This window comes from Dipodomys spectabilis, unplaced genomic scaffold, assembly GCF_019054845.1.
Source record: "Dipodomys spectabilis isolate Male_0828 unplaced genomic scaffold, ASM1905484v1 ptg000095l, whole genome shotgun sequence".
Taxonomy (NCBI): domain Eukaryota; kingdom Metazoa; phylum Chordata; class Mammalia; order Rodentia; family Heteromyidae; genus Dipodomys; species Dipodomys spectabilis.
In genome coordinates this window covers 23,958,627-23,985,806 of record NW_024870772.1, presented here as the reverse complement: position 1 = coordinate 23,985,806, position 27,180 = coordinate 23,958,627, and the positions used below count along the sequence as shown (strand labels likewise).

The 27,180-nt window shown below is 36.4% G+C and overlaps 1 pseudogene across 1 annotated transcript; it reads left to right on the top strand.

The window, feature by feature from the left end:
* The first annotated feature begins 251 nt into the window (after window positions 1-251).
* Window positions 252-26,849, top strand: LOC122112626 (annotated as a pseudogene). Its single transcript, XR_006148245.1, has 2 exons — window positions 252-308; window positions 26,379-26,849. The product of XR_006148245.1 is annotated as a 60S ribosomal protein L21-like (transcript).
* The last annotated feature ends 331 nt before the right edge of the window (window positions 26,850-27,180 follow it).

Below are 27,180 nucleotides of genomic sequence, written 5' to 3'. Positions count from 1 at the left end.
CCCTCCCCCGCCCATCCCTCCTTAAACTACCCCACAACCCTGCGCCCCCACTGCACGCTAATGCTCGGCCCCCGGGGCCCTAGCCTACCCCTCCCGCCCCCCCCCCCAGGGGCCTGGAGTGGGGCGTCGCACCACCGGCCTACCCGGCTCCCAGCTCTCCGGAGCGGCCCAGCGGGGTTCGGGAGTTCATGGACGTTGCTTCGGGCTCAGTTCTCGCTCAGTTCTCAAGCTAGCGCCCCTCCCCTCCCGGGATGCACCGTGTGGACCCCTGCCCGCAAGCACCCGAACTTAGCGTTGGCAGATGCTTGGTAGAGACACTTCACCAAGGCTAGGAGTAAGGTGGGCTGTCCCCTTCTGTAGCTGCAAGAAACAGGAGACTGACTTCCATGGAAAACGCACCATTTAGGGTTGTTTTTTTTTTTTTCCTTTTAGCCATTGCATTATTGTAGTTCCTTATTATTATTGTTATTATTATTATTATTATTCAACAGCACAAAGACTAGTGTGATCACAGCAGCGAATTCCTTAAACGTAAAGCAATGGGGGGGGGGGGGTGCGGGGCGCTGCAATAACGCAAGAGGGGTAGCAGGGGCTTCCGAAGCCGTGGGGAGTGGAGTAAAAGACCCCGAATCCCACCCCAAGAACTGTCCTTTCACAAAGTGGTGACAGATGTAACCAAACTCCGCACCTGGCTTGATTTCAGCATATTAGTTGTATTATCTCTAAGGCAGTATTTCTTAACACTTTTGTCAGAAATCACTTTCAAATGCTTGAAAGTGTTCTCTATGATTGATTGATCAGTGCCATCTCTAGGGCTTGAACTCAGGTCTGGCACTTGTCCCTGAGCCTTTTTTTTTTTTCTCCAGCCCCAATCGCTTTACCACTTGAGCGGCACCTCTAATTCCGGCTTTTTTGATGGCTAATTGGAGATAAGAGACTCCTGGACTGTCCTGTTCAAGCTGGTTTCAAACCATGATCCTCAGATCTTGGCCTCCTGAGTAGTTAGAAGACCCGGTTTTCTATTCTTTTAAAGAATATAATGGTTAATGAAATCCATTTGGAATCATCCAGTGTGATAACTTGACCATAAAGTCCCATAGGATTGCTTGGTTATGTACAAAATCCCTACTTCGGGGGAGCTTTGTCTTTGGAATGTTCTCATCACCTTTCCTAATACCCATCACTTCTTATCGCTTTGTCTGCCTTAATGCACTTTGATCCTTCCTTTCTCATTCTACTTTACTTTTTTTACCCTTTTTTTCCCTTCTTTCTATGGTTCCAAGTGCTGACAATCAGCTAATGAGAGGTTCCTTTTCATTCCGTCAGTAAGCAGAACCATGACTCCATAGCAAAGGTATCTTGAAATGTTTCCATTGCTCTTCCTTCCAAAAATTCTTTCCCTGTGAAAAATTTTTTTTCTCTCTTTCTTTTTCTCTTTCTTGCCTGCCTGCTTTTCTTTTCTTTTCCTTCCTCCTCCCTCTCTCCCTCCTCTCTCTCTCTCTCTCTCTCTCTCTCTCTCTTTCTTTCTCTCTCTCTCTCTCTCTCTCTTTTCCATATTTTGGTCTTCTTCCAGACAAAATGGCTGGAAAGCTGGTATTGGAATAATGGAAATATAATTGTATATTGTTTTAAAATGAGAATTTATCAGACTCTGGGTTGAATGTCTTCTCCATCATATGCCCTGCTCTGTTTAGTCTGAGGCTAACCTAGTGGTTTCCAAACTTAACTCTAAGCTAGTAATTTCCCAAGTTTCCTATTGAGGAAGAATCCTACAATCCACACCTCAAAATTCTGATTTCTTGGTTTAGTGGGAAGGCCAAGCACATCGTTAAAAATAACCAACATTTTTTTTAAAGTATGGTTGGGGCATACCTACATGAATAGGCAGAGCAAGAAAGAAGAACTATTTTGAAGCAGACTAAAACATAGCATATAATTCAGTAATGTTATTGAAGTAGACCTACACATTGTGCTATGCTATACAATGCTGTAAAGTGGAGTCAACTGAAGACTGGGGAATTTATATCCTGGGGAAAGAATGAAATGCACACATAAATGACCCCAGTATAAATTCTTTGGGAATAGAGAGGGACAAGAATTTTTGGTGACTTTGAACAAGTCACTTCTCTTATGATGCACTGATTTCCTTATTGATAAGGGACATTTTCAATTCTCATTTTTCTTGAGTTCTCAACAGTACTCAGCCCTTTGACTATTGTTCTTTGTTTTATTGCTGTTGTTTTGGGCAGAACTGGGTCTTGAACTCAGAGCCTTTTGCAACTCTCAACAACTGGAACTATTCCCCCAGTCCTTTGGGCTTTAATTGTTTATCTCAAGATAGAGTCTTCAGTTTTTGTTGGTGTCTGGCCTTAGATATAATCTTCCTCTCACATAGCTGGGATTTCAGGAAGGCTCTGTCATACCCAGCCTTGATCTCTGTTCTTCTTTGAACATTTCTTCTTCTTCGTTTGACACTGCATTTTCTTAGTTTTTCTCTTCCATTTCTGAGCACTGTTTCTTTAATCACTGTGCAGATTCCAGCTCCTGTCCTAACCAGTTTGATGTAAGAGAATCTCAAAATTCAGTTGTATATTCTTTCCTGTGCTAATTATAATATTTTTGCCAATGTAATATCTTCTAATTCATGGCTTTAATTCTAATTCATCTATATGCCACATTATCTGTATGATCTCTACATATGTGCTTCTAGATCAGATTGTTCTCCTAAATTCCAAATGTGATACCAACTGCTTCACTGATATGTCTTATATTGCAAAGTTTAGGCCAACTGAGTTAATGAACTTTCTTGTTTTCCGTTTTCCTCATTTTTTTAGCTGTTCAAATTAAACATCTAAGGTGTCCCTTACCTTCATTTTCTGTATTTGTTGCAGCACCAACCCCTAGAAATTGTATGTCCAAATATCTGTAAAAAGTCTGTTTTTTCAGTTACTATCAATCTAATTTGGTCTAACTGCATATAATTTGATCATTTCTATCAATTTCTTTACTTGTCAGTCAAAATGTCCTTTCAAAATGCACATGAGACTGTCACTTCTTACATAAATTCTCAAGTATCTTCTCATTATTCTATAATAGAGTTGAGTTTTTAAAGTGGTCTGTGAGACCATGTAGGCTGTGGCCTTTCCTGTCTTTCCAGTCTCCTATACCATTCTCTCCCCCTGCTTCCTAGGAAGAAGACTTTCTGGCCTTCTTTTAGTCGTTCAAGTGTGATTTAATCCCTACATCAGAAGGGTGTATGAGTATGAGCTAGAAGACAATGTACACAAAACTTTCATATTTCTTTTGCTTGTGAGCAAAATCACAGCTTTTGTAAAAGAGTATCTTTTCAAGAATCTTTGCTTCACAAAATAGATGTGATATCCCCTGCCAGAAAAGGAGCATTTGTTTACCCTCTAATGTAACAAATAAAATACTTTCTCTAGAGTCAAGACTGAGCAAGTTTTCTTGCAGCCCATTATAAAGATTGGGTGTTTCCTAAGCTTAGGGTTCCTTAGCTGTGACATAAATTCCATGTTTTCTTGAATTAGAACTACGAGGCAAGGGAACAGGCAAAAACATGACACTGGGTGCTTTCTGCTAGGGTTTTGAGCAGGAAATAGTGAAAGTACTTTGATCCTAAAGACCCATATTTTCTGTCAGCATGCACAACAGCTTGTAAGGAGGATAAGGTCTCAGATCCTTCATGACAAGAAGTCCTCAAACAGCAAGTAGAGGTTGCATCTCAGATGGTGGTGGAAAGGCAGGTTTGGAAGCTGGGACATGATGGGCCCTACCTTTCCCAGGTCACCTTCTTCTGTGACCTGCTGTTGCTATATGTGGATAGATAAGCCCATTTCTACTGGAGGACGAAGTATGAGGAAGTAAGTTGCAGGCCTACCTTGGCATGTTTGGAAGAAAAGAAGTTTGGCAATGGAAAGAAGAAAAGATGCAACAGCAAATTGATTGTTATACTGACTGAATTTTCTTAGTGAGCTGGAGGTCCTAACTGAACAGAACAGAGAGAATATTGTTGCTATTACTCCTCTCTTTGGGTCCAAGTGTGGAAGAGGAAGAAGCAGTTGACCTGAAGGTAGTATTCTAGATAAAGCAGCCCAAGCCTTTGTTTGTCTCTGAGGAGTGTGATATAACATATGGAAGGAGAGACTGGATTTAGAATCAAGTAAATTTGGGCTTGAATTCTAGCTCTACAGTGAACTAATTAACTGATCTGAGGAATTATCTAATCTTTGTCTCAATTCTTCACCCATATGCTAGCAATAGAATACTGACTTTGCAGGGTTGAATAGTATATCCAAGCATGAAAATGTCTAATATATGCCTGCCTGATGCCTAATAAAATAAATGATAGCTATGTAATTAGAATGGCCTTTGCAAATTATCATCTCATGAGACTGGGAAACCTAGAACCTTCCTCCACATTGCCAAGGATACTTGAAAAAGGACGTGGCTAGGTTAAATCTTTTATCTAGATTCCTGAACTTGTTGCCCTCTCTACCCCTCACTGTGATTTCCTATGAATGGAAAAAAAGCAAAGGAAATGATACAAAATAGAGAACAATGTGACACTGATATTGGCCATTCCCACCATAGCGAATTTCTTTGCCTGGCCATCATTCTCCTCACAACCTCTTCTACTATTTTTCCATGGTCCTGACCTCCACATTCTTTTTTAAATTCCTAGGACCTGTCTAACCACCTTCCTTTAAAAGTGACCAGGAAAAAAATCCCCAAATTCCTGTTGATTTATTATTACTCCAAGAATTTGGCTCTTTGTTTTTATTGCTCAGTTTTATTCAGAATAGCCTTAGCTTTATTTCAAAATCAAGGAAGTTCATTCATGAAGTTTCCTAGGTTTGAGGTTGTTGCTCAGTGGTAGAGTGCTTGCTAAGTATTTATGAAGCACTAAGCTCAATTCTCAGCACTGCTGAAAGAAAAAAAAAAGTATTTTCTATACCAAAGAACCACTCTTATCTGAGAGAAGCAGTTGTTAAACATTGAAATACATAAAAATCACCTGGAATAGTTTAAGATAGTGTTCCCATTCCATGTCCCCACCCTAAGATTTGGATTCAGAAATCTGTACAATCTAAACACTCCAAGAGATTCTAATGAGAATAGTCCCCATATGTAGAGCATCTTAGAGCAACTAACTCAAACAACAGTCAACTTTAACCAAGATTTTCTTTTCTCTATGACAGAATTATATTAGGGTTGACTCAGTTGTTCAAGAAAATTGTCATCTATGGTTTAATTTTTTTTTTACGGTTTTCTTTACTAAAAAAAATCACTAAGAAAGATCAAGGAATTCCTTAATCACAAAATGGTAATCCTAATAGTCCAGATTTGTCAGTGTTAATGATATGGTTTCAAAGCATGCTACAGGGAATAGCCTCACTTCCCAAAAGGGGAAAGACTTATCTGGTTACCAGGCCAGGACTTACTGAATAGCTTTCCCATCTGCAGGGGCTATACAATCATAGACAGATTAGAAGGATTTTCTCTAGGTTGAAAAAGAAAATAGTTTCTATATCTGTCTTCAGGACTGTCAACAACTCTTTGATGTTTTGTACAGCTTGAGGGGAGTCTAATAGCAGCCTTGGGGTTGAACACACCATGATCATTATCCAGCATAACCAGATGACATATGAATCAATTTTAAAGACAAGGAGATAGGCATCAGTAAGGATAATGAGGCAAAAGATGACTTGGGATTTTTGAAACTTTCCTCAAGCTACCTGGTTTTTCCCCCACTCAACAAAAGCAAATTTCAAAACCAGACCAATCCTAGGAAACAATGGTATTTTAACCTGGGAAGAATAAAAATAGAATGTATGTGAGCTAGAAAAATGAAAATTCAGATAATCTAAATTCTGTTATAATTTGCCAAACTTGAGAAAATGTTTCCTAAAATTTCAAAATTAAATATTTAAATTATATTAGTAAACCACCAGGTAAATCAATAATCTATTTGTGATAGCTAAAATAAATATTTATATGCATAAAATAATAAGTATTTATTTTAAAATATAATATAAAAATTGAACATCTCTTAAATAAGGATACAGATGTATAGTAATGGGAAAAACTAGAGAAGTCATTTATAAATTGAGGTTTTTAACAATATAAAATACTAATTTAATATAAAATTATAAATACATGAAATAACTTACTAATTTTATTTCTTAATTCATTTTTTTACCCTATAAGCCTTTACAAAAGTTAAGCCAGCTGGGCACCAGTGGCTCACCCATGTAATCTAGCTTCAGGAGCTGAGATCTGAAGACTACATTTGAAGATAGCCCAGGCAGGAAAGTCCATGAAATCTTACCTCCAGTTAAGTAGCAAAAAGTCTTTGGAAGTGGAGGTGTGCTCAAGTAGTAGAGCATCATCCTTCAGTGGATAAAGCTAAGGGAGGGAGATGCTGCCATAAGTTCAAGCCCCAGTACCTGCACATATACAAAAAAAAAGTCACTGTGTTTTGTATTTTCTCTTTAAACTGTACACATGATGTAAACTCAGTACTACTATGTTGAAAAGACAATGATAAAATTAATTACCACTAATAATTTCCATTACTAAAAAGATAGAGATTCTTGCTTTAGAAAAGTGATAAAAGATGACTTTACCAAGTAACTGTTTAGCTTCAAATTAGAAAAGCTAATAGTCTAAGATATTAGAAATTTATATGTAGCCAATTTTCCTAAGCTACAGCAGACTAACAGTTATAAATAGAATTATAGTAGAATCTCAGTCCCTTACTCACAGCCAAATGATTCTAAAAATCCTTAGGGATTTGCACAGGTGCCTACCAAGAATTAGTCTTCTGTGCGGATCTATAGCATTCAGTCTTCTTCCTCTGGCTAATCAGTGTTTTCTCCCATTGCTTCCAAAGCCAACAACTACTCCCACTTTCTCCTCCATACCCTCTCCCTCTGCTGTGCCATATGTGCTGAGACTACTGACTTACTTAAGGCCGTGTTGCCTGAACCAAAATCAGTTTATCATAGGCACCATCTCCTGTTGCCATTGCCTTTAGACCTCCAATTATATACTTGTTATGGTATGAGTCCTGTTTGATACCTCAAAACTCATTCTGGATTTGAATTCTCCTATGACATACTAAAAGAATGTAAACTTACTCTGACTGTGGTATTTAGAGATGAGGCCTTTGGTAGATGATTAGGATTAGGTAAACTCATAAAGATGGTGTCCCCATGATAGAATCCCAGTGGCTTTCTAAGAATAAAGAGGCCAGAAAACACACAAACACACATGCTCTGTCTCTTGTCATATCATGTTCTGTACTCACTCAGGACTCTGCCAGCAAGAAGCCTTCATCAGAGGCAGCCCCTTGATTTGTACCTCCGTAACTATGAATGTAACCTTTTTGCTTTATAACTGCTCAGATTTATGCCATTGTGTTATTAGCAACAGAAAATGAGATAATACTAATTTCATTTACAGGCATAAGCTCATGGAATCAATAATATAGTACAACAAGCCTTATACCTCTGACTAGACAAGGCCACCAAGTGAACTTCCCACCTTTCTTCAGTTAACATGCATTTTTTTCTTTGTCTGTAAAGAGGCCTACTCTGTGCTCTGTAGACATGCCCAAATATGCTCAAATCCTAAGGCAAAAACAACACAAAACCAGTTTAAGCTTAGGCTATGACCCTAGCTACAAGAAACAACTAGGTACTTTACATGAGATGTTAATGAAATGGCATGCAGAACTTTGATATATTAAGCATCTTATTCAGTAAGAGCAAACTCCTTTTTCTATTAAGAATCTCATTTAAATATATAATAAAAATTGCTTCACAGATGGGTGTTGCAAAGGAGAGAATTGTTCAACAATCAAGAAATAGGGTACTTTTTATAATGAATCTGTACCAAGAAAATGCTTTGACCTTAACAGATTTCCTTTTTTGTGCTGATTATTTAATTTTGCTTTTCAATACAAGCCTACCCTTTTATACTGTCTGGGATTAGAAGCTAATCCTAGGTGTTAGGTTTAGATACTACATTTCCCAGACCCCTCCTATACTAGATATTTCCTGCTAGGAAATGTCAATATTAAGCTCATTAACTAAAGAGCTACTATTTACATGCTCTTCGAAAGTCAGTGGCTGCAAAAAAAGCCTTGGTATGTTTTGGCACATACAGTACTAGCCAGCTGTGTGCCTTGTATTAACTATGATGCCTCTCTTAGGAGCTTAGTGCTCCTCCAAGCTCTTAGGTTTTTCTATTTAGTCTCCTGGCTTCTCAGCTCTGCAGGCAGTAAAGCATTCTAGCATGGTTAATTTTCTCTCATTCTTCTAACATCTATGTGACAAATACATTTAATGGATTCCCTATGCTGACTTCTTAAGTCTTGGCCTGGACATTGTAATTTTAACCAGATAGATATAAAATATGTGCTTAGGGGATCAAAATATGCTTATGCAGAACGAATATTCAGAAAACCCTGAAATAAGTAGTTGAGACAAAATTGTCATAGAGGCTCAAAAGGGCAACAACCAGTTTCTATACGATGGTCAAAGATAGTTATCATGGTCTAATATTTTTATTTATGGTTTAAAACAGCATTGTGATCAAAATACCACTATCCCAATCCATAGATGAGAAGCGTTGCTCTGAAAAGTCAGACATAATATGTACAACTAAGCAAGTGTCAAAACTGAGATTCATACATTGTTCTGTTTTAATCTAACATACTATTGATTATTCTATTTTTGTTCAGAAATTTGATGTAAACCTTGAAGAATAGGCTTCAAATGAAATGGCCTTGGAACGTTCTAATGGGAAAGACAAACATTTAAGATAGAAGATAGGAAGATATATGAAATAAAAATAGGTTGGGGTCAAGATCAGAAGTACTTTGAGTGGCTTATAAGGAATTTAGGAACAATTTACTATTAATGTTACTATTACTATTGCTAATATTTGTGGTACTTGGGCTTGAACTTAGAGCCATGAGCTTGCTCTGCTTACTATGTTTTTGTTCTACTATTTGAGCCTTTCCAATCCAGATTTTTTCTTCTGGTTATTTTGGAGATGGAGTTTCCTAGACTTTTCTGCCCAGGATGGTTTCAAACTGCACTCCTCTGATCTCTGTCTCTTGACTACCTAGGATTAAAGGCATGAGTGACCAGTATCCTGCTAGAAATAATTTATTTTAAATAAGAGGTCAGGGAATTGAAATGGCAGGAGTGAAATAGCTATTAGAACTGTTAATCAACAGCTTTCTTTAATATTTGTCATGTCACTATTGTTACCAAAGACATTATTAATATCCAAAACATCAAAACAAGAAAAAATTATAGATTACTGTCATGTATCTAAGAGATGAGAAAAAGAATTTTAACTTTAAATATCAAAATGAGAAAACGGGTTGGCAATGTGGCTTAGTGGTAGTTCTTGCTTAGAATGCATGAAGCCCTGGGTTCCGTTCCACAGTACCACATAAACAGAAAAATTGGAAGTGGCACTGTGGCTCAAGTGGTAGAGTGCTAGCCTTGAGCAAAAGAAGCTCAGGGACAGTGCCCAGGCCATGAGTTCAAGTCTCAGGACCAGCAAAAAAAAAAAAAAAACAAAACAAAAAAAACAAAAACGAGCAAACTACAGATATCAAACAAAAAATCCTGATTTTTATCACAGAGGGAAAATATTCTTGATGTAAGATAAATCAATCTCCTAACACTAATTCTCAGAACTATTAAAAATGGAAATAAATACTTTTATACAAGGTATTATTTGACTAATACATCTTTAAGGAATAAAATGAAGAAATGTTAAAATGACCAGCTAACCGTACTAAATTGAGAGATTCCAATAAAGTGGGCCACTAATCAGCCTGTCAGTGAACTATTATTTCTGTTATAAACCTCTTTTTAAAGCAGTTGGATTCAGACGTATTATGGGTTAGAGAGACTTTTGTGGGCTAGTTAAGAAATTCAACGTCATTTATAACTTTGTTTCCATGACAAAATTCCTTTACAAGTTCTAAGCAGCAGACTTTGAGATTAACTTTTGGAATCTAACCCTTAGTGATTTGGGGACTACTTGTGTTTTGAATGTTGATTGCCTATTATAACCAGGGCTTTAACTCCGCTGACTCTTAGAAGATTTCTAATTATATTTCTTTCCAGTACCTTATTGTGGAAAAGAGGAGTTAAAAAGGTAACTCGCCTGGTGTGAAGAAATGGCAAATCCAATAAGTTGTCCATGGGGCTGGGATGTAGCTCAGTGGCAAAGTGCTTGCCTAGCAAGTGCAACGTCCTGGGTTCAATTCCCACTACCAAAAAAGAAAAGACAAAAAAAATACAGTTAAAAAAAAACAATAAGTTTGTCCATTAAGGGCTTGATTATAAGAAAGATAATATTTTGTCCACAGGAGTTTAGAAATACCTGAGTATTTAGAACAGTGGTAATGGAAGACAGAATTTGTCTGTAGTCTTTTTGCATAAAGTTTGTCTCTCTAATGCAAAGACAAGAAAAAGTAAAGAACTAAATAGATTGTCTTTTAAATTCCTGCCTAATAACCTTACTAGTAATATTTGAAGATTGTAGAGAAAGCTTTTCTAGATTAGAATTGTAAAGATTGTTATAGCGATTATCTATTGGACAATACACAAAAAGTTGCAGGCAAGACCTATAGATGATAACTGGTGTGAAAAATCATGTCTTCAGAGGATGAAATGCTTATTGATCATGAAATGGCTATAAACCACTTAATTGGATTCTCAGTTGACTCTTAAGTCTTTCTTATTTCCTGTTAACAAGAGAACAGTTAAAATACATAAAGCATAAAAAGAAATATCCCTCCTATCAATTCATACTTCACTGAAGACTTTAGTTAAGATCTTGTGTTTAGTCTTGGAAGGTACTGTATATATTATTTGAAGTTGTGTTTTCAATCAGCTAAGCAGGTGAATAAATACTAGTGTTCTTAATAAGAGCTCTTTTTTTTGTTTGTTTACCCTCTGTTTGCTTTAAACTACATTTCTTTCTGCTACATTTATCACATAGGTAACTTTAATAATGCTGGTTATAGACTAAAGAAAATTTAAACATTTTCTGTATTTTCTGTTATATACTTTTATCTTTTGAAACTATCCTAATAGATTAAAAATTACCCTTATATAGAGTTCACATGGTCCTTTTTATCTTATATTGTCTGTCAGATACTCCAAATTCTTCATAATGACAAAGCAAAATTATTAGTCTGTGAATCAAAATCCCTGAGCTAGTTTTCTCATTGAACAAGTGCTCCTTGAGGGCCCATGTATAGTATGTTCATTGCTGTTCTAACAGTGTCTGAATTTCTGTGCTTTTTCTTTTCTTTTTTTATTTTATTTTTTATTGTGAAAATACTGTACAGATGGGTTACAATTACCTGGACAAGATAATGAGTACATTTCTTATCAAGCATTGTAGCCTCCTCCTTTGTTTCCCCTTCCCATCCCTTCCCATCCTCCCCCCTTCCCCGCCCCACCCCCCCCCCCCCACCAAAGTTGTAAAGTTCGTTTTCGACATAACGACTTGTACATCTCATTGTTGCAATGGGTCCACCTGTATCCCTTGAGGGCCCATGTATAGTATGTTCATTGCTGTTCTAACAGTGTCTGAATTTCTGTGCTTTTTCTCTATAGCCCATAAAAGTTACTTAGGAGTACATGTCTTCTTTTCAAACATCTTAAAATTCACATTGTATTCTTTTTTTAAAAGCAAGAAAAATACAGCCTAAGTCCATTTGATTTTGGTTAAACAACTATATTCAAGTATGATTGATATATAAGAAGTGGGTATATTAAATGCATATAACTGGATAAATGTGAAGATGCATATATAATCCATGGGCCTATTGCAACAAACTATGCTATAAACTTATCTATTGCCTACAAAAATTGTACATTTTTTCTTGAATTCTGACCTTTTTTTTTAATATTCTGGGCAGAGTACATGTTTTACCTAATAGCTGTTCTTTATAGTTGTTGAGCTCTGGTGACATTATGTGGTTATTCTAAAAAAAAAAATCTCTATTTGGCACAAAACTTTTCATATTATTGGATTGACTATGTTACTTTTGTTGTTCAGGTCTTCATTGTTTTTATTAAACACTTTGTGCTTGGGCTCCCATTTAAAAATCTCCCACTGAGATGGTCAATTCGTCCATTCCTCCAAGTAATTCAGTAAAATCACTGCAATATTTGGGGCTATTAACTACTTACTGTGTTGAAGATTGATACATTTTTTTCAGTGGATCATTTCTTCTTTAATGTATTTTTTATAAACTTATATTTTATTATGTCTATTTTTCCCCCTTTTTGTTGGATTTAGCATATAACTTCTGGAGATTGAACTGAGGGCCTCAGGCGTACTAGGCAAAGATGTTCCTCCACAGAGCTATATCTCCAGCCCTAGCTGGTATTTTTCTATCCTTTGTTTTTATTCTTTCTGTGGGTAAGTATGTCACTTACGAATAACATATAGTTCAAATTTTATAAAATCCATTCTAATAACCTCTTTTGTTTTGTAGGCGAGTATATTCTAGGATTACTGTGACTTCTTATCTATTTAGACAAAGTTCTATACCCTTAGTTGTATTCCTTCTGATCATGTTTCCTTTATTTTCTTTATTCCTGTTTTCTAATGGATTAAGTAAAGTTTTCCGTATGTTTTATTATTCTCACTACTATCTTGAGGCAGGGGGAGGTTGAGTTCTAGGCCAGCTTAGCTTATATAACAAGAGTTTTGCCTCAAACAAAAGAAAACAAAGCAAAACAAAACAACATTGTTTTTAGAAGTAAGTACATAGGTTTTACTCAATTTCCAAAGAAGCCTAACACACAAAGAAAGTCTAAAATCCCATACCTAGGACTTCAACATCTTTGCATTCTTTTATCTAAGTTGGCCCCTCAGGTTAGAATTTATAATCTCTCTGCACACCACTTTTAAAATAACAATAAAGTAAATTTTTTTAAATGATGCCATCATAGGTCAGAACCAGGACCTTAGAGAAAGTGAACTAAAGACATGTCCCTGAGGTCAAATACTACCATGAACTTAGGAAGAGATTCTGAGCATATTCATATCAAAATATAAGTAGATGGAGAAAAGACAGGCAGGAGAAAAGACTTTGAGAGGATTTTGGATATAGTTGTTTTGACTCATTTTTCTCTTCCATCATAGTAAATCTTAAGTTCTCAAACTCTGGTATATATGTGAATTGATACAACTAAATTAAAACTATTGGAAGTAAAGAATGCCGATGGCTCATAAACCAATCTCAAGGATATAGCTACACTTGTCCAGGGATTTTGTTTGTTTTTTCTGTACTTGGTTTGAAACAAGTCTTGCTGGGAAGATGCTTTATAACTTGAACCACTAACTCCCTCCTCTTTTTTTTTTTGCTGTGCTGGAAACTGAACCCAAAGCCATCCACACATGCTATGTAAATACTCCCAACTCTGAACTACACTCCCCTCCCCACTGCATAATGTTTTTCTTTTCAATTTTATATTATTGTAAAGATGCTGTACAGAGGAGTTGCAGTTACATGAGTAAGGTATACGCCATTGTTGTTCTCCCACTATCACCTTCCCTCCCACCACCCCACCTGACATAGTATCAGGTGAGTATCATTGTTGCAATGGGTCATCCTTTGTATTTTAAAGGCTATAGTCTGGAGCACTGAATTGCTTCTTTATCTGAAAAAAATCTTCCCCTTTACTTATCTGTTAATCCTAGAGCATGTGTAGAATCTTCTGCATTAATTCTTTCTCCCACTCCTCTCATTGTCCTTTGAGCATTTCTCAATGTGATAGGAAATTTTACATTTGTTGAAACATCTGTGCCACTACATTGAGATCCTTGAGGGCAGGAACTATTTTTATCCATTATGATTTTTTCTCTTACCACATCTCATGTATTTGTTATCCCCACAGATGTATCTTATTCTGAAGCTAATCTCTTGTAGATTTATTTGTTTTTTCTTACTCTTAGATCAATTTTCTTGGGAGTATATACTGATAGATATACCTACCAATAGAAAAAATAATCCTTGATAATTACTGGGACAGAAATAGTTGTTTTGCCAATGTGTGTTCTCCCTTTTTTTTTTTTTTTGGTCTGGTCTTGGGGCCTGAGCTCAAGGCTATGGCTCAACCACTGAGCCACAGTGGCACTTCCAGCTTTTTTTCTTTTTGCTTATGTGGTGCTGAGGAATCGAACCCAGGGCCTCATGCATGCAAGGCAAGCGCTCTACCACTGAGCCACCTTCCCAGCCCTGTGTGTTCTCCCTTTCTTACATGCAAGTCTTAAAATAAAAAACAAAAATACTTTAAAAAACCTAGTATTTCTCAATCTTCCTTATATATAAAAGACAATTGTGTTAGCCAATTCTGAACTATGAATAGAAATTACTGAGTAGGACTTCCAGGAAAACCCTTTAAAAAGAGAACAAATTTAGCCGGCTCGAACATTTTTTGCCTTTTTTCTTTTTCTTCTTCACATCTGAATAGAAACAGTGTTGGAGTTGAAGCAGCCACCTTAGGACCACAGGGTTATGAACACACTAGGATGATTGAGTAGAAAGAAGCAATGATCTTGGTCCTGATTGTATTGTAGACCTGCTGAACAATCCTGCATACTCTACTTGAAACTCTAATTTATTTAAATCTCCCCTCCCTTCTTCCCTCCTTCCTTCTTTTCCTTCTTCCCTTCATCCCCCTCTACTTTTCTTCTTCCTAAACTTCCTCCTCCACCACTTGATTATTCCTTACTCCCTTCTCTCTATTCCTGACATTTTGTGTACACTAGTGCAAACCTTGATTGATGTTATCTAGCCACATCAATGACTAGGGTATTGGTTAACTTATGTTAATATTAACCTATGTTAGTATAGCAGAAAACAAAGAACTAACTATTCCTTGGTTGTTGACTAGAACTGAGAACAAAGCATATTCTGTCTGACGGCTCCATCCCTAAAACTCACCTACTTAAAAATCTCCTGCACTTGAATAACTTACTGGGTAAAATCAAAGCAAATGGTTGTGTTTAGACTGGGCTTTATCTGAAATAGTTGATGCCCAAATTATTTCATTAAAAGTGAGCCATCAAGACACTCACCAGTGACATACACTTGTAATCCTAGATACTCCAGAAGATCAGGGTTCAAAGCCAGCCTGGGCAAAAAATAGCAAAAAGCGAGGTTGGAGATGTGGCTCAAGTGGCAGAGTGCCAGCTGTGAGCAAGCAAGCCAGTCAAGCTATGACTTATAATTTCTGATTTACATTTCTTTTATGGCAGAGGATTTTTTTTCAGGACCTCATGCTTGCAAGACAAAAACTACGACTTGAGTCATGCTTCCAGACTTTTCTGCTTTTAATTATTTTTGAATGTGTTCTTACATTTTTGTACAGGCTAGCCTGGACCATAATCCTTTTATGTTTCTCATGTAGCTGGATTAACAGGCATGTGCCACCATATATAACCAGCTTGTTGGTTGAGATGGAGGATCTCCCAAACTTTTTGCTGGCTCTGGCCTTAAATCATGATCCCCTTGATTTCTTTTGTTAAATACATATTTGTTATTGTAACGATACTATACAGAGGGTTACAGTTACATGAGCAAGGTAATGAGTCCATTTCTATGGAGCATTGTTACACCCTTTATTTTTCCCCTACCATCCCTTTCCTGCTTACCTCCCCAACTCCTCACTCCCTTCTTCCCCTCCCCCCCGAAAGTTGTAAAATTCATTCTCAAAATACTGTCTTGTACATCTCATTGTTATGATGGGTCATCCTGTATCCCTATTTCAGCATTTTGTTATTTCCCTTCCCCTCCTCAAATTAGAAAAATGTATATACAAGATACAGGACACAGGAATCAAGTACAGTGACAATAGGGGTTGTACCATGGGGGAAGAACATATAAAGAAACAAAAAAAATCACATAGTACATTATAAATGCATTAAAAAGAACAGCAAGAAAGATAAAAACCTCTTGTGTCCCTATCTTGGGGTTCATTTTGCTTAGCATCAGGTTATATGGTCATATGTACATAGCTTTTGACCTCTTCTGCTTGTCTTAGACATACACTAGTTATTGCAGATAAGGGAAACCATGGGACTTATGTTTCTTTGAGTCTGGCTTACTTAATATAATTTTTTCCAAGTCTATTTCCTAACAAATGGGGTGGTGTCATTTCATTTCTTTCTGATGGAGGCATAGAATTCCATCGTGTGTGTGTGTGTGTGTGTGTGTGCGCGCGCGTGCGCGCGTGCGTGCGTGCGTGTGTGTGTGTGTGCGTGTGTGTGTACCACATTTTCTTCATCTACTGAGGGGCATCTGGGTTGGTTCAATATCTTAGCTATGATAAATAATGCTGGGATAAATATAGTTGTGCTGGCAGCTTTAGTATGGCCTTGTTTGTAATCGTTTGGGTAAATGCCTAAAAGTGGGATTTCTGGGTCATGTGTAGTCGTTTTTTTTTTTTTTTGTCAGTCATGGGGGCTGAACTCTGGGCCTGGGCACTGTCCCTCAGCTCTTTAGCTCAAGGCTAGCACCCTACCACTTGAGCCACAGCACCACTTCTGGCTTTTTTCTGTTTATGTGGTGCTGAGGAATCGAACCCAAGGCTTCATGCATGCGAGACAAGCACTCTACCACTGAGCCAACTTCCCAGCCCTCTGTGTAGTCTTTTGAGGAACATCCATACTGCTTTCCGAAGTGGTTGAACAAGTTTTCATTCCCACCAACAATGTCCCTTTTGGCCACATCCCCTCCAACATCTGTTATTAGATTTCTTGATTAAAGCCATTCTGACTGGGGTGAGGTAGAATCTCAATGTTGTTTTGATTTGCATTTCTTTTACAGCTAAAGAAATTGAGCATTTCTTCATGTGTCTATTGGCCACTCTTATTTCCTCTTCGGAGAAGTCTCTCTTTAAGAGTCTTTAGCCCATTTATTAATTGGGCATTTGTTTCTTTGAGGATTTGTTGTTGGGGGATTTAATTTTTTGAGTTCTAAGTATATTATAGATATGAGACCCTTGTCCATTGTATGGCTAGTGATCTTCTCTCAATCCGTGGGCTTTCTGTTGATCTTGCTAGCTTTGTTCTTTGTCGTGCAGAAGCTCTACAGTTTCATGCAATCCCATTTGTCCAACCTTTCTTTGATTTGTTATGTTTCTTGGTCTTTATTAAGAAAATTTTGGTCTGTGCCAAGGAGCTCTAGCATTTCTCCTATTTCTTCCTATAATGGTTTTAGGGTGTCTGCTTTGACTTCGAGGCCTTTGATCCATTTGGAGTTAATTCTGGTGCAGGGTGATACATGGATCCCCTTGATTTATCACTGCATCCTGAGTAGCTAGGATTACAGGCTTGAACTTCTGTAACTAACTTACTTTGTGTCTGTATTGCTTGCTTTTCCTAAGTGTCTGTGGATGTATCATCTTAACAATACCAAAAAGTAATAATTATTTAAAAAAAACTGGTATAGGAGTTTGAATTCAGGGCCTTTCACTTACACGGCTTGTGTGCTAGGCTGGTGCTCTATCACTTGAGCATGCCTCTAGCTTAGCCTTTTGCTGTTTATATTGGAAATGGAGCCTTGAGGATTTTTTTTTTTTTTTGCACGAACTGACTTCAAACTGCATTGCTCCAGATCTCAGTTTCATAAGTAGCTAGGGTTTCAGGGTGAACCAGTGATGTCTGGCTAAAAGTTAGTAATACTTTTTTTAAAAAAAGTAAAGTGTAGTAATAAGTGCATTCTTATAAAAATAAAATATTTTCCCCTAAGAATATTATTTAATTAAACAGTACTTTGATAGGATAAAGCAAAGGACAAGATTTTAAGTCCTCAGAAAAAATTTAAGATCTTGCACTGCTCCCTCTGAGCACTGGATTACTTTACCACAGACTAAGTCTAGATACATTTCCTGCTGCACTCAGTCTTCCGGCCATGCACCAAAAACTCAGGAAGTAATCTAAACCCCTCGGATTCTCTAGAAAAGTCTCTTAGCCAGTAAAATGCCACCAAATGAATTTGTCAACTCCACTTGGAACAAAGAATTATCTAGTTGATCCCTAGCTTAAGACATATAACTTATAATGAAAAGATTGTTGTTGGTGAGGAGGAATTCGAATTTTCACCTGTCTTGGAATATTTATCTTTCCAGCCCACTTCTGAAGTTGAAGTTTTAGGCAGCTGTTTAACAAGGAATCTAGAGTGGCTGGGACCAGTGGGATCCCTGCATGCATTTTCTGTCCTGTTTAAATGTCCCTCTTGAAATTTTTCTACTGTTAAACATTGAATGTCACAAAAATATCAGTTTAAGAAAGAAGCATTGCTTAAATAGTTTTAATTGAGTTCTAAAGAGAACACATACTAAAATACACCAACTATATTGCATTGCAACTTCTTTAGCTTTTGTGTTAAAGGAACTCCCTGAAATTGTGGGACAGGACTTGACAAACGAATAAAATATAAGAAAGGCAATGTTCCCTTCAAACATTCATAATATACTTTGGAAGATCAAATAGATTCAGACAACAAGGTAGCCAATCTGGCTCTGTCTTACATGTATGTCTTATATGTACATAGCACATGCACAAACGCCATAGAGTTCTATGCTATGGGAGATAGCCACTTAGTCCATAGGGTCTAGAAAGTTCTTGGAGAGGCAATAGTCCTTTTTGTCCTTAAAGGGAGGGAGGTAGGCTTATGAACATAAAACAGGGGAAATACCTTCTGTATTTTAGAAGAGTTCATTGAAATAGAAATTTACTACCTATTAAGCATTTTACAATTTCTTTTTCAACTATTTTCTAAACATGCTTCTCAAAGAAGCAGAATTCACCTTATATGAAGTATTATATTATGAGATAATTGGCTTCTCAAGAGAGTAGAAAGGCTCAAGTAGTATGAAAAATAAATGTGTAAGTTAATTTGAGCTAGAATATGTTGTGAAATGTTGCATTTATAAATGAAATGAGAAATCTGAGATCTTTAAAGGACTTTATTTTCTGAATACTTGTATAAATATTTCCTCCATTTACTGGTAATAATGTCTCATAATTTTAGAAATTAAATGAGCCCAAAATGAGGAAAAAGGAGCCAGGTCTTTGGGCCTTTTTTCCTTTTAAAATAAATATGCTTCACCCTCCTCTTAACATAGACTGTTCAGATAATATACTCTCAACCCACCATTACTGCATGAATAAATATACAAATAAGGAAAATTCTGAGGAAAAGAATGGCCAGATTAGGTTAATACATTTTAATAAACATTTGGGCTGTTAAAATGGAAACCAAGCCATCTTGCTTAAGAGTAGATGGCAGCTTTAATGATATTTTTTTTTAATGTGATGAGATTGTAGAATTTAAATAGATTTTGCTGTGTTTTCTTGCTAGATTGATTGTGTATGTGTAGTTATGCCAGAACTGATTCAAGATTTGAAATTCCAGTATTCTACTGTGACTTACTGCATTTCTTAAAAGCAAAGAACTAATAAAGGTTATAAAGCCACCATTACAACTTACTAACTAGATTCACTAAATTCACTCATCTTCATTGTCTGAAGTTTGTTTTTACACTAAGCACATATTAAATTTTATTGAAAATATGGTGGATCTTAAAGACTATACAAGGGTTCAGGAATTTAACCAGTCACAGTACAGGAATCAAGATAATTGAACTATTTGTTCCCTATTTTTCAATGTCATTGTACATGTGACATTCAACAGTTGAGTTGGGTTTGTGACAAGGAACTCTTCTGCCCAGCTAGCAGCCAATTATAATAGGTAGTTACTGTATTTTAAACTCTTTGAAGAAGAAAGGTGTTATTTAAGTATTAAGCATTGTTATGAACATCCTGCCATTTAAAAGCTCTAAAGGAAAGACAAAACGACCTGTTTTCATTAGTATTTCAAATTAATCTAGGAAGGATAAATTATTTGCAAACCATCTAATATTTCCCATATTTCTTCACACCTAGATTTAATTTCAGCCAAGTCTATACAAAGAGAGATAAGAATCTAACCTTTATTTTTCCTTTCAGTTCTAATTTATGCATTTCCTTGCATTTTTGGTTGTACACACAACTTTGGAGGAATTAGTTTTCTTTCACAAAAGAGGGTTAATAATGTTGTCATAAGCAGTGCTGTGTCCCTCCAAATGAATGGGTAATATAAGGAAGGACATGTGACTTTTTAGTTTGAGACTCATGCTTTGAAATCCAAGTTGTCTTAAATTGTGCTATGGAAATGTAGAGACTGGTTACTGAGAATGTTTTTTTACTCATTTCCAGGGAGTTTACAACAGTCCCCATACAATTGCCAGTGACACTAACAGAATTATCAGACTCTTTGAGTAGAGTCAGTTTTTATAACTGGCACATGTGATGCTTATTGGGATATAGCCAGCCTTCATGGCTTTTCATCTTCCTCAGTTACATTTCAAAGTCATCCAGGTTGAAGCTGTCCAAAGAGATCATGCTTTGATATAATTGATATAGAGTAAAATTTGAATTTCAAAATGTTAAGAAGTCACAAATGCTAACTTTGAATATTTCTCAAAAGTACAATGATTCGAAAAAGTGTGTCTAAACAGATTAGATACTCAACTTAGAACATCATAAATTTAGGCTGGATGAGGAGATATAACTTTTGGTGGCCCAGTGGGATGTATTTTTTTATTTCAACACTAGTTATTTTTTGTAGAAGGTAGAATGTGAACATTTCAGATGAAATGGTACTATGTTAAATTACCTGTTCTAAAATAAGGATCCCTTTTTCTTTGTGACATCCCCTTTTAAAAATAAAGCATGATAAATTAACATTTATATTGTAGTAAATTAAAAGAATGAAATCCCATTCCTCACTTGAGCAGTCCAGGATTTGTAAAATCGTGGTTGCTCAGAGTGATTTTTCCCTTTATGTATATAAACGTCTAGATTTCATAAAGACCAAATGTCTTGCCTCATTACAAGGCTAGAGTTTCAATTCAATTCAATTCAATTCAATTGTCTCCTGAAGATATGAGAGCTGAACAAACCTGAATTTAAGTTTAAAGCCTGAAATTGTATGTGAGTAGTCTCATAATTTTAACAGCAGTCTCAAATTAAATGTTCTCTGTGTCCCTAAGAAAGGATGATTCAGAACCTCCTAGCATCATTTGGGCTTTCTGGAGAGATCATTACATTATATCATTGTCACCTGGGAACCACATTAAGCTGACTAAGACAAACCATCATGAGTCATCAAATTTAGTTTATTGATCAGAGAATGTAAATAAATATAGGCTAAGTATAAAAGAATTGAGACCAACATAGTAATATGGGAAATTTCATTTTAAACTTGGGAGTTAATAATATTACTAGATTCTCCCTGATCATACCTCATACTTTGGTCCTTTCTTGGATTCTCTTTTCGGGAATAATACTTCCATACATACTGAGCATATTAGCTACTGTAAGCTCATATTGTGTTTCTCAGTGACATTGTTGCTGCTATATAGGACTTCCTTAACTAAGAAACCACTCCCCACTAAAAGCAGCTTGTGGCCAACGACTAGCTAATAAAGTGAGAAATTATGGTCTGGCCAATTTACCCCAACTTGGAGATGCTGAGAGTTCATCCTAGATCTTTTTAGGATTGGTTGAGGCCTTAATTTCAACAGCTCTGTGGGTCAGCTTCTTTTCTTCCAGTTTCTGTCCTTACTTCATTGTAGATTTCTCTCTGTGGTATATTCTTCAGATAAACTTGCTGTGATCAGGCTCTTGCTGACTTCAGTGAACTCTTTTCCCTTTTTTTTTTAATGGAAACCAATTGAAGACAGATTGTCATGAACTGGCCTACTGCACTGGCACACCTGCAGGTAGAACATATCTAAGCCAATGTCTAATGTTACTATTGTCAAACTATTTGTTTGAATTAGTCTAGAAAATGTAAGATAGCAGAAAGGTTTATACCTGTGATTAATATATGAGTTTCTTAGCAGAAAACAAAACTGAAAGAAGTCAATAGTCTGCGGTACAGCTGAGATTGAATAAGCTTTAGGAGGAGAGAAGAGACAAGATCTTATGTGGCTAGATGGGGAGAAGTTTATCGTGGGAGTTCATTGAACCAGTGGTTTTGTATTTAAGTGTGGCTGAGGAAGGAGAGGAGGTAGGCTGTACAAGGACAGTAGATATCTGGAGTCAGGGATGCTGAGAGGAAGGCTGTGGGAGAGAGATACTTGACATTTTTACTTAAGGCAGCTCCCAATGAAGCTTCTCTAGACCATCACTGCCCACACAGATGCTTTTCATTTTGAACTCCCTTTCCCATGTTTTGGTGCTAAGTCTTAGTTTTGGCTTGTGCCACTTAAATATTTAATGAGTGTAACTTACCTTATACCTTTGAAGCTTTGTGGTATTCGTACAGACCTGTTTACCTAACAAGAATTCAAGAAATAGTTGTTGAATGAATGAATGAATACATAAATGAATGACTAGATAAACATAATGTAGAATACTTACTTAGAAAAGAAGAAAAAACATTGATGATACAAAGGCCCTTAGTTTCATAAGCCATTTATTGTTTTGTTGTTGTTTGATGTTTGATTTGAGGGATTTGTTTCAGTTTGATTTTTGAAACAGAGTCTTGGAACTGTGATCTTTCTGCCTCCATTTCCAAGTGCTGAGATTACAGACATGTACCATTACATGAAGCTTACTTACCATTGAAATCCTGTGATTTAACACATTTTTTAAAAAATAAGACACAATTGATGCATCTGTTTTATGTTGATGGAATTGAAATGATCTGTCCAGATAAGATTTGTAATTTGAGTGTCTTCTTAAGAGAGATAATAGACCATGCAATTTCAGGACATGTCACAGCTAAGTGAGGACCAATAAAGGTCTCCTGGAAGGTTATATTCATTATAAACACTGAGCAATATATGACTTCTTTTGGTTCAGGGAGCCTGTTACAGAAGCCCCCTCCTCTTGCTGAACACAGGGTTCTGCCTTGTCTTGGAGAACAAAGCTGAAGATTGCAGACCAGTTAACGACTGTAAAATGACTCCATTTCTAGATAAAATAACAAGGCTCTGATTTCCATTGGACAAAAATCTTAGAACATTCCTTTCTTCCCCTTAACCCCATTGACCAAAATACTCAGGTAAAACATTTCTAGGAATAGCTTGGAATGAGGATAATATGCATTTCCTTTTACCATACTCCACTATTCCAGCAAAGATATTTATTCTTTTATTGATGCTTATTAAAAACACTCTAAGTTTACTCCTTCCTCCAAAGCAAATACCTAACTAAGAATATCAAAACCATTCTGTATGTGGGCATAACCTAAAACTTGTGAGCTTAATCTTTAGCATATGATTACCTAATATAGATGTATGAGTATAGTACTGAACTAAACAATGATCTCTTATGTGTGTTTGCCCCTCCTCCTCCCATTGGTCCCACCATAACCTGAGAATAGGACTGCAGTGATGTTATTCATTTGAAACTGGACAATCTATTTCTAAAAAGTCATTTAAAGTCACATGCATAAAGAGATTCTACACTAAAAATTTATTAACAAGTTTTAATAATAGGTTGCTCACCTAGAAAGACCAGTTAATCTGAAATACATTTGTTGTAGTGAATAATTAGGAAAAATAGATGTTACAGAAAAAAACTGGAAATGATAATGACTTCATATCAATACAAACTTCCAGACAGTGTGTAAAAACTGGAGGCAAAGCTCAAGTGATAAAGCATCAGTTATGCTCTGAAAAAAAGAGTGTGTTCTTTTAAATCTATGAACAAAAGTATGATTACATTTCAAAGTTTTATCACATTGAATATGACAAATCATTTTTGCCAAGAAAAAACTTTAATACTGCTCCCATGGAATGTATTGTTAAAACAAAATAGCTTTCTGATGAACTCACAATATAATTCAAGTCAATAAATGGTTCAATGTTTTGTTTGGGATTAAGAAATAAGAGTCAACTCTTTTTTGGAGGACACATTTTTAAAGGTGATTTTAGAGTTTGAATGAAGCTATTTTTCCCCCTTGAATATCATTAGGTACTGGGAACATTTAAATGAAATAAATAAACAGGCACAATGAAATAAAAGAAAAATATCTTTAACATTGAAAGATAATTTTGTCTTACTATGTGGGAGATAGGGAGAAAGTACAGGTTATACATTCAAATAAGTGATATATAAGTTATGTATTTTGTCAGAATTGCAAATATGCTTTCTATTTGACTAGTACTATTAGAAGCTTTATATGACAATGAACCACTGGGAATTGCATTCACCTTGCATTTTTCAAAACCACCTTTTGTTTTTCAAACCAATGCAAAGTAACATCTACAGAACATTTATACATGTATGTTAGACCCACATATACTGCTGTGAGGGAAATGATATAACAATAATCAATAAATGTCTAATTGCACCTGAATCTTTTCGCTGCTCAAACAAAACAAACTGACATATGCGTTGAGAAAGTATTCTAGTCTAAGATTTTGACAGAATTATCATTTGAAGTAACAAATTTGAAATCTTGAGGGATTAGCAAATTTCCCCTTTGAAGAGTAGGGAGATCACATTAGCATTCCTACATATAAGATTATGACTGTGTAGGTGGTGGAAGTAAAGAGGCGGGCCAGTACTGCAGTGCATTAATTACAGCAGGCTTAGGATGGTTCTGAGTGACAGTGCCTTCAGTGAGCTAGTATCATTTCATTTTTAAATTTAAATCAAATAAGCGGTAATGGTCTATCATAGAATTGACCTCTTTTTGGCTGAAAAGGGCAGCATCAGGACTTGAACTCAGGGTGTTGCGCTTGCTCAATTTTCTTGCTTGACTGGCACCTTACTACATGAGCTTTTTGCTGGTTATTTTGGAGATAGAATCTACTGATTCTTCCCAGGCTGGCTATAAACCATGATCCTCCAGGTCTCAATCTCTTGGATTATTGGTGCCAACCTAGAATTTAACTTTCATTTGTCAAAATATCTCAACATTTACTTAGTTTTTGTTCAGTCATATATTATTTTAATGTAAGTCAATGAAATTACTTCCTTTCATTATAGTCTATAAATTGCCTTTTATTACTTATTAATTACTATCTGGGAACTGTTTTTTTCTCTTTGTAGCTCTTGCCTGTCTCCATCATTACTTGCTCTGGCCAGTTGCTGTGATCTGTTGCATTGTTTGGAGAAGTAGAATAATTTTAGGTCTGAACTGAAAATAGCTTCCTATTCAGTAGAACCAAAGATGCTATATCAGCTTCTGGTTCAAATTTAATAACATCATCACCCGTACACATAGGCACCTATGGTTAAATCCTTCCATGAGCAATGTCACTCACAAGGATGATACACTAGAATTCTTTCCCTTCTTCCCTACCTCCCTTCCCCCACTCCTCTTTGTGCTGGTTCTAGGACTTGAACTCTGGCCTGGGAACTGTCCCTGACTTTTTGTGGTCAAGGCTAGTACTCTACTACTTGAGCCACAGCTCTGTTTCTGGCTTTTTTGGTACTTAATTGGAAATAAGAGTCTCATGGCCTTTCCTTTGGAGGATGGCTTTTGAACCATGATCCTTAGAGGGTCAGGCCACCTGAGTAGCCACTGGCACCTGCCAGAACTTTTATATTCTGAATGTCCTGTTGGATAATAATACCTCTTAATCTGTGTCATTAATTGCTTCTAATGATCATATCACTGGCTTATTATACATGTCTTTGGGGGTGATGATGAGGTTTAGCTGAATTCATTAAAGATAACCTAGTTTATATGGTAGATTCTTTGCCAGAAACTGGGATCCAAAGATGGAAAGACATATCTTATTGTTAACCTTTTTTTTCTAAATTTTTTAGACAAGCACACTACCACTTGAGAGAACTTCCAGCCTATCAATTTTTATTATAAATTTTGACTAACATGTATTAATTTTATGTATTGTTGGTCTCAATACATACATACATGTATCCACTAATCAAATCTAGCCTCCCTTTATCTACTTTCCTTTCTCTTTCCATTCACTAGGAATCACTATTCTACATTCAGGTTAACTTTAGTTTGTTTTTAACTTCTTCATAAGGAAGAATGTTTGGTACTTGTCTTCTGTTTCTGGCTTATTTTCTGTAGCATAATGTCTTTCAGTTCTATCTATGTTTCTGCAAATGACAAGATTTCACTCTTCCTTATGGCTGAATGAAATTTCATTTTGTATTAATAGCACATTAAAAAAAATTCCCTGATGGGCACCTAGGTTGGCTCCACATGTAACTATTTTGAATAATGCTATGAAGAAACAGGTGTGCATTCATGTCTTAAGGGAAAGAGGAGAGGTCCTTGATACATGTTCTCTACGCCCTTCCGGAAACATGGAGTTGTTCCTTTGGCCACATACATGAGAATCTACAAGAAGGGTGATATTGTAGACATCAAGGGAATGGGTACTGTTCAAAAAGGAATGCCCCACAAATGTTATCATGGCAAAACTGGAAGAGTCTATAATGTTACCCAGCATGCTGTTGGCATTATTGTGAACAAGCAAGTTAAGGGCAAGATCCTTGCCAAGAGGATTAATGTGCGAGTTGAGCATATTAAACACTCTAAGCTGAGATAGCTTCCTGAAACGAGTGAAAGAAAATGATCAGAAAAAGAAGGAAGCCAAAGAGAAAGGAACTTGGGTTCAACTGAAGCGCCAGCCTGCTCCACCCAGAGAAGCACATTTTGTGAGAACCAATGGAAAGGAGCCTGAGCTATTGGAACCTATTCGCTATGAATTCATGGCCTAAGAGATGTTAAAAAATAAAAGACTGCTGGACTATAAAAATGAAAAAAAAAAAGCATGTTTCACTGTTCAAAAACAAATGCACTCAGTACAGTACCTGACTTATGTAACATCCCTTTGTACATCACCTTTACAATAAAAATTAAAAAAAATAAAAGGCATGTATTTTTTTTTTTGGTAGGGTGTGGGGTTTGAACTCTAGGCCTAGGCACTGTCCCTCAGCTTTTCAGCTCAAGGCAAGTGCTCTACCACTTGAACCACAGCGCCACTTCTGGTTTTCTGAGTAGCTTACTGGGGATAAGAGTCATGGACTTTCCTACCCAGGCTGACTTTGAACTGC